The following is a 13,368-nucleotide window of genomic DNA, read 5'->3' on the forward strand; positions in this document are numbered from 1 at the left end:
TCTGACTGCCCAGAGCCCAAACTTTCTATTAGAGAAAGTAGCTTCCCTGCAGCTTCAATGCAGCTTTCCTGGCCAAAGGCTACCTCCTGTTGAATTTGCCAGACCATTCCAAAATAGTCTTCTAGAATATAAATCTTTCCCTTTGAAGCCCACATATTGAGCTTAGCTACTTGGTACCTGCAGTAATGACCAGGTCAAATCATAAGTGGGAGTCCTGAGGAAAGACTAAGCGGTGCAAAGACACTGCACTGTCCAAACTAGATGCAAATTTCAGCACTAGCCAATCAACCTGAATAGAAGAGAAAAGCACTCAACATACGTCTGAAGCCCCTGGATTTGTAGAGATTCACATATTCAAAGAAAAAGCACTTTGGAAATAAAATACAGTTACCCCTAACACAGTTAGCAGCTTACACTAAAAGCCAAGCAATCTTAGTAATTTTTGGTTGTTATTTCTGCTTTTAAATTTAAAAGGGATCAGAAAACTAGAATACAGAATATACTTCTTTCAAGATGTTCCCATAAACACACAGTTTATAAAAAGCTGTAGTTAAGAATCATATCAAAAATATTAATCATATAATCTATATAAAGCTGTAGTTAAGAATCATATTAAGAATATTAATCATATAATCATCATATTAAAAATTAAGAAGTACTACTCAGGAGGCTGAAGCAAGAGGATTACAAGTCCAAGGCTAGCTTCTGTGACTTAGTGAGACCCTGTTTCAAAATATAAAATAAAAAGGGCTGGGGATGTAGCACTGTGGTACAGCATCCCTGAGTTCAGTCCCCAGTACTTCAAAAAAAAAAAAAAAAAGAAGAAGAAAGAGTTTGTAAATGTCCACACACTAAATAACATACAAGTGAAGAAACAATATTTTCACACAGAACATAGTGTGACCATGATAAAAGTTCGGTAGCTAAAGGTTTAGTCCTAGTTGATTATTTTCATCAGTTAATGTTAGACAAATCACTGCTATAAGATGGTTCACCTCTCAAAATAAAATTAAGTGGTAATGAACAGGTAGACAAAAAGAGAAAGGAACTGGACCAAATCTTAGCTTCTAGGGGCTCATTCATGCTCTAATTTGTGAATGAATCCAGACTCCGACATCTACCTTGGGGTTGGTCCACTTTACTGCTCATTAGCACCAAAGGAGTTCCAACTCAAACCAATTTTGTTCATCATTAACAATCTAGTAAAAGGTTTGATAATAACCAAGTAAAATTGCACGGTTGAAGTAATTGGCTTAAAATTTACTTCCAGAGATTATTGGTATCATTCACCTGACAGTGCTTGCCCTATTTCCCCCAAGTTTTGGCTATACTGTATACACCGAGAAATAGATCATGAACAAGGAAGAACTTTAACATCTGAACTTAGGTGAAGGATGACCAAAGAGAATGACTATTTATATGATCACCAGTCATCTAAGGAGACCAGTTATTTGTGAAACACAAGAATCCAAGAAAGAGAAGAAAAAAATGATAATTCTAAGGCTCTTGGAATAAAAAAGTCATATGAACTATATGGTCATATCTGATACTATTTTATAATAAACTTATTACATTAAACTTACATAAAGTTGATTTTGAAGCACTTCATAAAAATTACTGATTCTCTACATACCTCCGTAAAGAAAGGCCTTTTTAGCTGAGGTGGGATCTATAATGATAAGTCACATTTCTCTTCTACGTTTCTTGCACAAAAATGCATACACTATCTAAATCTGGGCTGGGGCTCTGGGTAGCGCACTTGCCTGGCATGTGTGAGGCACTGAGTTCAATTCTTAGCACCACATATAAATAAATAAAAAAGGTCTACCAACAACTTAAAAAAAATTTTTAAAAGATCTAAATCTCACTCATTATGATCGACCACTTTTTATACTGTGTCACAAAATTTTTCCAAACAATATTTCAATTGATCAAAAATTTTAAATATATCTCATCTAGCAATGTAATCATGCAGTTTGCTAATGGTTCAGAGAAAGGGTTTGGTAGTCATTATTTAAAATTAAAAGTTGATATAATTAGATAAAATCTAACTGTGGTGATAATATGTGGACTTATTAGTACTCTGCTCTCCGCTGATAACAGAGACCTGGCTGTTGTATCCTCTACAGTCATGAGGAGAAGGAAGATGCAAACACAAATAAGATGCCATAAATCCAAAAAGGCTGGGAACTGACGTAGTAGAGTAAGCTGTAATGGTAACTGTAACGTAACTGTCGTGATCTGGGCAGTACCCCAATCCTACACTACTTAATTTCTTCCAATCTCTCACAACCTAAGCTGGATAAGGAGACAAAATTGTACGTATGCCATTTTCATTCTTGCTTCTGCCACAGTATTAAAAATTATTACTAATGGAATAAGATAAGCAAATTTTGAGCTTTCCATCTTTTATTAAGAATTGCTGGGCTGGGGATGTGGCTCAAGCGGTAGCGCGCTCGCCTGGCATGCGTGCAGCCCAGGCTCGATCCTCAGCACCACATACAAACAAAGATGCTGTGTCCACCAAAAACTAAAAAATAAACACTAAAAAAAAAAAAGAATTGCTATGTTTTATTCCAGACATTTCAAATATTACAGAACTTATTTCATTAAACTTTCTACATATGAAACAAAAGGCCAGGTTTCTCATTTCATGGGGAAAGATGACAAGAACAAAAATGGAAAACGTTCAAATTATTTGTAAGGGCTGGAAAATGTGACCTGAGTGTCAACCATACTCATCCACCTGGCTTTTCTCAAGATCCAACCTCCTCAGACCTCCTCCTCTCCAAAACATTAAATCCAAACATTACTTCAATTACTTAATATTCTTCTTTGGTGCTGGGGGTGTGATTCAGTGGTAGAGTACACGTCTACCATGTATGAGACTCTGGTCTGGATCCCCAACACCACAAAAAAAAAAAAGAAAAAGAAAAAAAGAAAGATATTCTTCTTTAATTTGACAAATGTTAATTCAGTTAAAGTCTGATTACTTAATGATTCTAAACAGTAACTCTGGCCACCTAACATGGCAGCTGTGGCTGACCAGGGTCACAAGCCCTTGTCATAGACCTACCTTCGAGATGCAGGCTCCAACAGTCTGATCACTGAAGCCACACCTGTCCACCTGCCGTGTGGCTAACAGGCTGTCTGCTGTGTGAAGGAAACGCTGCACATCCTTGGCATATGCTAAAACTGCCACTGATCAACTTTTCACGAATTTTTAAATGGTCACTGCACCAACAGCTCAGCCTGCTGTTTGCCTGAGGAACTCTGACACTATTATTTTGCCACAGCTGTCAGTAACGGGACACATGTTTCTGAGGGAAGGTAAAATGTACTCTTGGTAGCCAAAGGCAGCAGTGATAGCACTGAAAGAGTTTTCCACTAAAAACTATACACAACCATAAATCAAAGGAGTAACTGCCTCAAGAAGTTTAAACCCACCTTCCTTTCTTTGCTGGTAAGAAACGCATAAAAGAACATCCGGTAGGCTGAAAAAATTCTGAACCCAGTGACATCTGTCTATAACTGTTGAGTGGGAATTTGAAAACAGTGAGCAACAGCTTTTTGAAAGCTGATACCAAGTGTCTTTTGAACCTCATGTTCCAACTAGGAACTCACCAGATCAATAGCGAAGACATGAGTGAAGGCTGAGACATCTTTCATAAAAGCTATTCACTCAAAGGACCAAATTCTTAGCCTTAACCAGACATTACTAGAGCTGATACTACAAAAACTTTAACCTAGTGGCTCTATTATTCCCATTCCAAAGTGGGAACAGATGCCCACATATTAAGATTACTGAAGAAGCAGACATAATCCCAAAAATATAATCCCTCACATGATGTTTCCATATCCTTTCACATCCATTATGATATAAAGAATATTTTTTTTAAGTGAGAAATATCTTTTCTTGTATTTCTTTCAAGACAGGATCTTGCTTCATTGTCCAGGCTGGTTTCAAACCCCTGAGCTCAGGCCATCTTCCTACCTCAGCTGCACGAGTAGTGAGACCACTGGGGGCACCAGTCTTCATTCTAATATCAAGATAGTTTTTCTCTCAAGGGTGAATATCCTTTACACCATGTAAGCACAAAGACTGCTATTCCTATTTACTGATGTCAGAAAAATACATTTGATTCTGAGTTAACTATATTTAAATTGAAAAAAACAGCATATTTTAAACCTATGAAAAAAAAATTTTAATTTTGACCAGTCATCTTCTATGAAAGGAAAATCAGAGCTAAAACATTGGTATAAATCCTAACATGTTAAAGGGACAGTTAAAGGAAAAAGAAAGCCCAAGTTTATCTTTTGGCAGTAATTTTATGAAAATATGGTAATCAATTCAACATTTCTGCTCATAGAATGTATTTATTTTAACTAAATAAGTGGTGGGCTTCTATTTCCTCATCTCCCTGGAACTCCTCCCCTTCCTTTAGTTAAATACACTTCAACTCTCCTTGTGACTCCTCACCTATCCTAGATAGTCTTTGTGAACATTTAAGAGCAGTGCTACACACACGCGTGCACACACACAGGCATGCACACACATGCCTGGCTAAAGAGTCAGCAAATTACCCAAGGTAAACCAATCATACACTTCCTCCAGGAAATCTAAAATCTCAATCTGATGACAGGAGAATGTAACCAGCTGGTGAAGTCCTTTAGACATGGTGACCTAAGCACTACCCAAAAACTGGTTCCTGAAGCCTAGATCCTCAGAACGAAGCCATCAGTCTGCTTCTTCAGAATTTTCTATGCCTATACCCTATCTAAGTGCTATGCCTACAGCTCTATAACCTGCCTTTTTCACCCAATAATATATCACGCACATCTTTCCAGACCAATTAATATAAATGTATATCATTATTTTCAAAGGCTACATGCAATGGACATGTCATAATCCAATCAATTCCTTACTCAAGGTTATTTCCAGTTCTTTACTATGTATATCTTTGCTAACTTTTCCTTTTATTTCTTACAATAAATTCCTACTAAACACAGACTTTCTGTGTCAAAGGCCATGTACATTTTACACTTGACACCTTAACAGCAGTCGTCTAGAATGAGTAATTTCTATCTCTACTGTGTCTCAGAGTAAAGATTTCCCTTCATTTGCACCAGCCCTGGAATTTACCATCACCCTTATTCCTATTCCACAGGGAGATGTCCAAACATTAAGATTACCAAAAAAAACAGAATATCATACTTGATATTAAGTTTTAGCAAATCAATTCATGTCCATTTCGGTCTAAATTGCCAGCAAATAACTGAAAAATGATATCTTTGTCTGCTCAGGCTGCCATAACAAAAGACAATTATTCCTAAGTACCCACAGAAAATTGGTTCCAGAACCCTCTGTGGATCCCAAAATCCACTTGTGCTCAAAGTCTTTACATAAAATAGCATGTTATTTGCATATAACCAAAGCACATCCTCCATATATTTTATTTTTGAGAGAGAGAGAGAGAGAGGTTTTTTAATATTTATTTTTTAGTTTTCGGTTGGACACAACATCTTTTTTTTTTTAATGTGGTGCTGAGGATCAAACCCAGTGCCCCGCACATGCCAGGCGAGCGCGCTACCGCTTGAGCCACATCCCCAGCCCCCATATATTCTAAATCATCTCTAGATTACTTTCAATACCTAATAATGTAAATGCTATGGAAATCATTGCTATATTGTATTGTTCAGGGAATAATGACAAGGAGGAAGTCTACACATGTCTAATATAGATGAGATTTTTTTTTCCCAAATGTTTTCGATCTGGGAAATACTGGTTAAATCTATGAATATGGAACTTGAAGTTGCAAAGAGCCAACTGTACCACAGACTGGGTGGCTTAAACTGAGAAATTTATTTCTCAGTTTGGGAGGCAAGAATTCCAAGATCAAGATACCAGCAAGGTAGGTGTCATCCTGGCTTTCTCTCTTGGCTTATAGGGAGCTGTCATCTCAAGGTGCACTCACATGAATTCCTTAGTGGAGGAAGGAGACATGAGCACAAGCTCTCTGGTGTCCTCTTTATAAGGTCACTAATCTACCATGAACTTCCACCCTCATGACCTCAGCTAAACATCCTTACTTCTAAACGCCCCATCTCCAAATACTATCACATTGGGGACTGGAGCTTCAATATAAGATTTTTAGGGGAAGGATCACTAACATTCAGTCCATTACAAATGATATCTTATTTTTTGCTTTTAATTTCATTTCTTTAATGACCAGTGAAATTAAATATTTTAATGTGTTTAATTGTCATTTATTTTTCTTTTAAAAGTGGTCTGTTTTAATTCCAAGTCTGAAATAGGAAGTATACCAGATAAGCCTAGAACATCTTATTGTATCAGAAAGCAAGGAAGCTATTAGATTACTGAAAACATGTTGGAACTCAGGTGCTAACTTAAGTAAGATGTGTCTCTCCAGAGATGAGCAATTTCAGCATCAAAAGACAATTGCTGGGTGCAGTGGTGCACCCTTGTAATCCTGGCTACTCTTGTTACTCAGGAGGCGGAGACAAGAGGATTACAAGTTCAAGGCTAGATCCTGTCTCAAAATAAATAAAAAAGGCTTAGGATGTAGCTCAGTATTAGAACATCCTGGGTTCAATCCCAGTGGGGGGAGGAGGGACTGCAAGAGACAACGTATGTGCTAAAATAAGGAATAAGGGAGTTCAAAATGATACTAAAGAGAGGAAAATGGGCTGGGGACACAGCGCAGTGGTAGAGTACTTGCCTAGCACGACATATGTTCAATCCCAGCCCAAGGTGAAAAAAAGAAAGGAAAAACCCTCATCCATGACCACTGGAGGCTGCTATGGGACCAGTTCATGACTTTGAAAACCAGTAAATCAAGAGAAATAAGATTATTTTCTCACCCTTCCTAATCTATGACCAAGGGAGTTAATTATCACATGTTGACTTACATACTTATATATTGACTTATATATACTTACATATTTCAGCTATTAACTAAGTAGAATGGAAGAATAAGAACATCACAAAATTATAATCCTCGTGAATCCACAGATCAAAATAATGATCAAGAATAGTTGCTGGGCTGGGGCTGTAATTCAGTGGCAGAACACTTGCCTAGCATGTGTAAGGCCCTGGATTCGATCCTCAGCACTACATAAAAATAAATAAATAAAATAAAGGTATTGTGTCCAACTACAACTAAAAAAAGACAAATATTAAAAAAAAAAAAAGAAGAGTAGTTGGAAAGAGCCAGGCATGGTGGAGAACACCTACAATCCCAGCAATTTGGAAGGCTGAGGCAAGAAGATCCCAAGTTCGAGGCCAGCCTCAAGAACTCAGCAGCACTCTAAGCAACTGTAAGATACTGTCTTAAAATTTAAAAAATTAAAATAAAAAAGGGTTGAGGATGTGGCCCAGTGGTTAAGTGCCCTTGGGTTCAATCCTTGGTATTTAAAAAAAAAAAAAAAAAAACTTGCAAAGAAAAATAAAGACCCTATGGGTTAAAATAAAATAAACTTCAAACAAACTCTCCAATTTCAAAGTATGGACCTCATTTGGATTTTTTAAATATTTTTTTAGTTGTAGATGGACACAATATCTTTATTTTTGTTCATTTAGTTTGTTTATGTGGTGCAGGGGATGGAACCCAGTTCTCCCTCATGCTAGGCAAGCACTCTACCACTGAGCCACAGCCACAGCCCCTCATTTCAGTCTTAATTCAAATAATGACATATAAGATTTCATGACAAAGAGTTTAAATTGAAAGAAATTAGGTTGGAGACGTAGCTCAGGGGCAGAGTGCTTGCCTAGCATGCACAAAGCCCTGGGTTTGATCCCCAGCACAAAAAAAGAAAACAAAGATCTGTTCATGTCTTTAGCCCATTTATATGTCACATGACAGATATATATATATATATGGCAGTCAAGGGAACTGAGTAGATATTTGATGACATTAAGAAATATTAATTCAGGGCTGGGGTTATGGCTCAGTGATAGAGTGCTCGCCTCGCACATGCAAGGCCCTGGGTTCGATCCTCAGCACCACATAAAAATAAACAAACAAATAAAATAAAGTTTAAAAAAAAAAGGAAATATTAATTCAGGCTGGGATTGTGGCTCAGTGGTAGAGCACTCGCCTAGCATGAGTGAGGCACTGGATTCAATCCTCAGCACCACATAAATGAAGATATTGTGTCTACCTATAACTAAAAAATAAAAAATAACAATATTAATTTGTGTTTCAGTGCTGAAACACAAACACTCTACCACTTAAGCAAACACTCTACCACTGAACTACAACCAAAACCCAGAAATTATTCTTTTAAGGTCAGATAATAATATTGTGACTTTTTTTTTTTTTTTTTGGTACCAGGGATTGAACCCAGGGGCACTTAACCACTAAGCCACATCCCCCAGCTTGGTTTTTTTTAAATATTTTATTTAGAGACAGGGTCTTGCTAAAGTTACTTAGAGCCTTGCAAAGTTGCTGGGGCTGGCTTTGAACTTGTAATCCTCTTGCCTTGGCCTTCTCAGCTGCTGGGATTACAAGCAAAGTGCCCAGGTTGTTGTTTTTTCTAAAAAGAGAGAGAGAGAATTTTTTAATGTTTATTTCTTAGTTTTGGGAGGACATGACATCTTTATTTTATTTTTTTATGTGGTGCTGAGGATCAAACCTAGCGCCCCACGCATTCCAGGAGAGCCCGCTATCGCTTGAGCCACATCCCCAGCCCCAGGTTGTTTTTTAAGGAGGCTTTTTCTTCTAAAGACAAGCACTTAAATATTTACTGACAAAATTACAAAACAATTTTGTTTGTTTTAAAATAATCCCAGGATAGGGGAGAGGGAGTATCCTTCAAATAAGACTGGAGATGTTGGGGCTGGGGTTGTGGCTCAGACGTAGAGCACTCGCCTAGCACGTACGAGGCCCTGGGTTCGATTCTCAGCACCGCATAAAAATAAATAAAATAAAGGTATTGTGTGCATCTTCAATTTAAAAAAAAAAAAAGACTGGAGATGTTTAGAACTGCTAAAACTGGATAGCAGACACAATGCTTCATTATACTAATCTCTACTTTTTTAATGTTTAAAATTTCCATAAGAAGGTAAAATTTATGCATAGAATGCTCATAGCCATGAATTTAATCCCCAGCACCACAAAAACGAAACAAAATACTGCTCCTTAGCCCATATTTCTAATGAGGTGCTCAGTTTTCTTATTGATTTTTACAGTTCTACAGCACTTTGTAAATTAAGATGCTCAATGTATACGCTACACATAGTTTTCCAGCTTGTCATTTGTCTTTTTGTTCATGCTATTCTTTACAATAGACATTTAAAATTTTGCGGGCTGTCATCTGTACCTGTTATCAAGCCAGTTACAGTGACAGACACCATTAATTCCAGGTTCTCAAGAGGCAGAGGCAAGAGGATCAAAAGTTTGAGGCCAACCTGGACAACTTAGTGAGATCCCGCCTCAAAATAAAAATTTACAGAAAAGGGTTGGGGATGTAGCTCAGAGTCAGAGCTACAAGTACCCCCAAAATACCTCCCCCACACACACACCAAAAGGAATAAAACTTACCAAATCTTTTATTTTATGAGTTTTTGTTTGGTGTGAAGCTTAGAGGACTTTCCCCATATTAGAATTATATTAACATTTACCTACATTTCCATAGATTTATTTTATTTTAAAGGAGCCCTATATACATACTTTCCACAAAGCAACATGGATAAAACTTGAGGACATCATGCTAAGTGAATCAAGCCAGTCACAAATGGACAAATACTGTGGTTCCCATTATACAGAGCACCAAGAGTTGTCAGATTCATAAAGTAAAAAAATAGAAGGGTGTTTGCCAGAGAATGTGGGAGAATGGAAAGTTATTATTTAACGGTATAGGATTTCAGTTCGAGAAAATGAAAAATTTTAGATATGCATGGTAGTAATGCTTGCATAAGAAAAAACATATTTAATGCCATTAAACTATATATTAAAAATGATTAAAATCAGGTCTGGGGCTGTAGCTCAGTGGCAGAGCACTTGCCTAGCATGTGTGAGGCACTGGGTTAGAGCCTCAGCACCACATCAAAAAAATAAATTAAATAAAGGCATGGGGCTAGGGTTATGGCTCAGAGGTAGAACGCTCGCCTCGCACATGGAAGGCCCTGGGTTCAATCCTCAACACCATATAAATTTTTATTTATTATTTATTTATATAAATAATAAATAAATAAAATTAAGTTATTGTATACAACTACAAAAAAATAAATATTTAAAAAAAATTTTTTTTAAATAAAGGCATGCTGGGGCTGGGGTGATAGCTCAGCAGTAGAGTGCTTGCCTAGCACATGTGAGGCCCTGGTTTGATCTTCAGCACCACATACAAATGAATAAATAGAATAAATGTATTAAAAAAAATCCTTCCTTTAAAAAAATAAAAATAAATAAACAATAAAAATATAAAGGCATACCTGTCCATCTATAATTATAAAAAAACATTTTTTAGGGCTGGGGGTGTGGGTCAGAGGTAGAGCACTCACCTAGCATGTGCAAGGCCCTGGGTTCAATCTTCAACACCAAATAAAAATAATTAAATAAAGATATGTGTCAAACTAAAAAAATAAATAAAATATTTTTTTAAAAATTTTTTAAATGGTAAGTTTTATGTCATGTATATTTGACCACGTACAAAATCTAGCATGTTAGGGCTGGGTTGTGGCTCGGTGGTGGTGTACTTGCCCAGCATGCATGAAGCACTAGCTTCGATTCTCACCACCACCTAAAAAATATAAAATAAAATATTGTGTCCACCTAAAACTGAAAAATAAATATTTTTTTAAAAAAAGAAAATCTAGTATGTTAAAATTTATTATAAACTAGATTAACAATGTCCCACACAAATGTGACTTCTTAATTACATATTCCTTGCAGTCTCATTACAGGCAAACATACAATTTCTGCAAGGCTTTTGGTAATACTGAATCCTCAGCAGGAACCAATGTAATAACTAAATCACAGCATTTCATACCAGAGGTTTCACTCAATTTTTAACTGCATTTTACAAAGCACATGCACAGCTGGGCCACTCAATCTGTCCTCACTCTTTCTTCCTCCACAGAAGAGAACAAGAGAGAGACTTCAAATGATGCTGTAAATGCTTTGGAACACTAAGGCACTGATTGCCACCTAGCTTATCCATGCACACAGGAACCACTCAATAAACCTTCCCAAATTCAGATATTCAGTGTAACCTGCAGCAAACCCAAAAAGAAAACATGGTCTTCGTATTCTGTTCTATAAACTACCTAGAGAGGGCTGAAATTTTGCCTGCAAGAAGGCTGCTGTCTCCCCATTCTTCTATTACTTGAGATCTTAACATTCACAATGGATGTTTCAATTTAAAACGGGTTTCATGTACCACCCATCCTTGTAAGGGTTAAAAAAAATCAATTCAATTTTAGTAGGAAAAATAAGGTGAATAGCCAAACCACTACTCTTATACCTCCATATCAAAACTAGAAAGTTCAAAGTGATGCATCCTTTCTAAATAAAGAGGACTGTATTTAAAAATATACAGTAGTAAATACATTATGTTATTTCTCAGGCACATGAGTAATCATAATCATGGTTTTCTACTCTTCTTTCATGTCCTAAAAACTTTGATGTGTTAAAAACATTTTTCCCTATATTACTCCTTCTAACTCAATACTACACACCTCCCCAATGTGAAAAAGAAACTGCTACTTCCACAGTCCTCTTAAAAACTGTATTCTTTGTATAATAACTTTCATACAAATTACCATTTTTTAAATTGAGGGATTAAACATCAGATTTGGCTATTCAATAACACGTACTATCATTTCCACACAGCAGACTATTACAAAAAAGGGGGACGGGTGTGAATTTCCCATTCTGAATGTGGCTACCACCACACAACGCTGAGATCAACTCCAAACTCTGGACTGCAGTATGGCTAAGTGCAAGTTCCCTGTCACTTCACACCCATCCCAAACTGGAACTGCAGCAAGCCAACACTGCTGGACCTGGAGAGAACTCTCCAGGACCACAGCGCCATTCTTGTAGTCTTACCTGCAAGAAGTAAATTCCAAATAGCTGAGGAATGGAGACCCCAGATATGGGAAGAAAAACAAAGAAAGGGAATTCTAGACGGATCTTTACACTCTTCAAAACCTTAGAGACAATTTCCTCTGTGCTAAAACCTGCCTACTAACGGGGGGGGGGGGGGGTCCCCGTATAGAAAAACCCGGGAAACGGTTCCCTGGCCAGGGAAAATGATTATCCCCAGGGGAAGAAGTCTTACCAGACTTTCGGATCACCTGGGCGAATTAGCCGGCAGGATGAACAGGTCCCTCCCTAAGGGGCATCAAGCTCAGAGAGAGGGCATCACCCTAATTTCTCTCCACAAAGCCAGATGGCCCTCATCTTCTCAACCATGAAGTGCTGTCGTGACAGGAGGAGGAGACAACTCCCTGCTAATTGCCCCAAGCGGGTCAAACTTTGCATCGGCATGATGCACTGGGTTTTGAGGCACAGGGAAGGAGGAAGGGTTGGTACTGGGAGCGGAATCTCCGCGATTTGCCAGAGGAAACAGCAGGCTCCAGACAGCAGAAGCGCCGGGATTTCCATGCAGCTGCCACGACAGGTGACCGGGCCGCTTTGCAGACACCCTGCTCGCTCCCCGGGCTTCACCGAAGGTGGGGCGGGCAGGAAGGGGAAGGAAAGAGGGAGACTGGACCGAGGACGGGAGGTGGGCAGAGCAGGGAGGGAAAGCCACTACATCCCGACGGTGCGCCGGCCAGGGGGAGCACAGCCCCGTCTCCCCGGGGAAATCGTTTTAAGGGATTTTCTGTCTCCACAATTAAGAAGAAAAAAATGGCTCCAAGCCAAACGCCTCCTGATTTACACACACACACACACACACACACGCACGCACGCACACCCCGAGCTCCGCTTTCGCACCATTTTCTCACGGGCTCGAACAAAAGGCTACCCAGCAAAGCCGCAGCCACGGCAGCCCGGGGCCGGGTCAGACGCCCTCGGCGCCGCGCCCTCGGCCCGAGTGCAGACGGCCCGCCCGCCGCGCCCACCACGCCCGCCGGCGGCGGGCCCGGGGGACACTCGCCGGGGCCCCGGGGCGCTCCGGGCCGGCGCCCCTCCCGCGGGACGGCGCGGCACCCCTGCCCGCCGCGGCCGGAGACAGCAGCCCCCGCGCCGCCTCACCTCCCGCGCCGTGGCGGCGGCCCCGCGCCTCTCCGCGCCTCTCCGCCTCCGCCTCCAGCAGCCCCGCGCCGCCGCCGCCGCCTCCCCCCCGCGTCTCGGCCGAAGTCTCCGCCTCCCTCGGCCGCCGCCACCGCCGCCGCCGCCG

General features: G+C 39.5%; 1 protein-coding gene across 2 annotated transcripts in view; it reads right to left on the reverse strand.

Moving 5' to 3' along the window:
• The window catches only part of Tulp4 (TUB like protein 4), a 231,900-nt gene extending 218,605 nt beyond the window's left edge, over positions 1-13,295 (reverse strand). For both annotated transcript variants that reach the window (XM_027939588.2, XM_071612877.1), the window contains exon 1: positions 13,224-13,295. The gene's annotated coding sequence lies outside the window, so the exon portion shown is untranslated. The remainder of the gene's footprint in view (positions 1-13,223) is intronic.
• Positions 13,296-13,368: the final 73 nt, after the last annotated feature.

This window comes from Marmota flaviventris, chromosome 6 (assembly GCF_047511675.1).
Source record: "Marmota flaviventris isolate mMarFla1 chromosome 6, mMarFla1.hap1, whole genome shotgun sequence".
In the NCBI taxonomy this organism is placed as follows: Eukaryota; Metazoa; Chordata; class Mammalia; order Rodentia; family Sciuridae; genus Marmota; species Marmota flaviventris.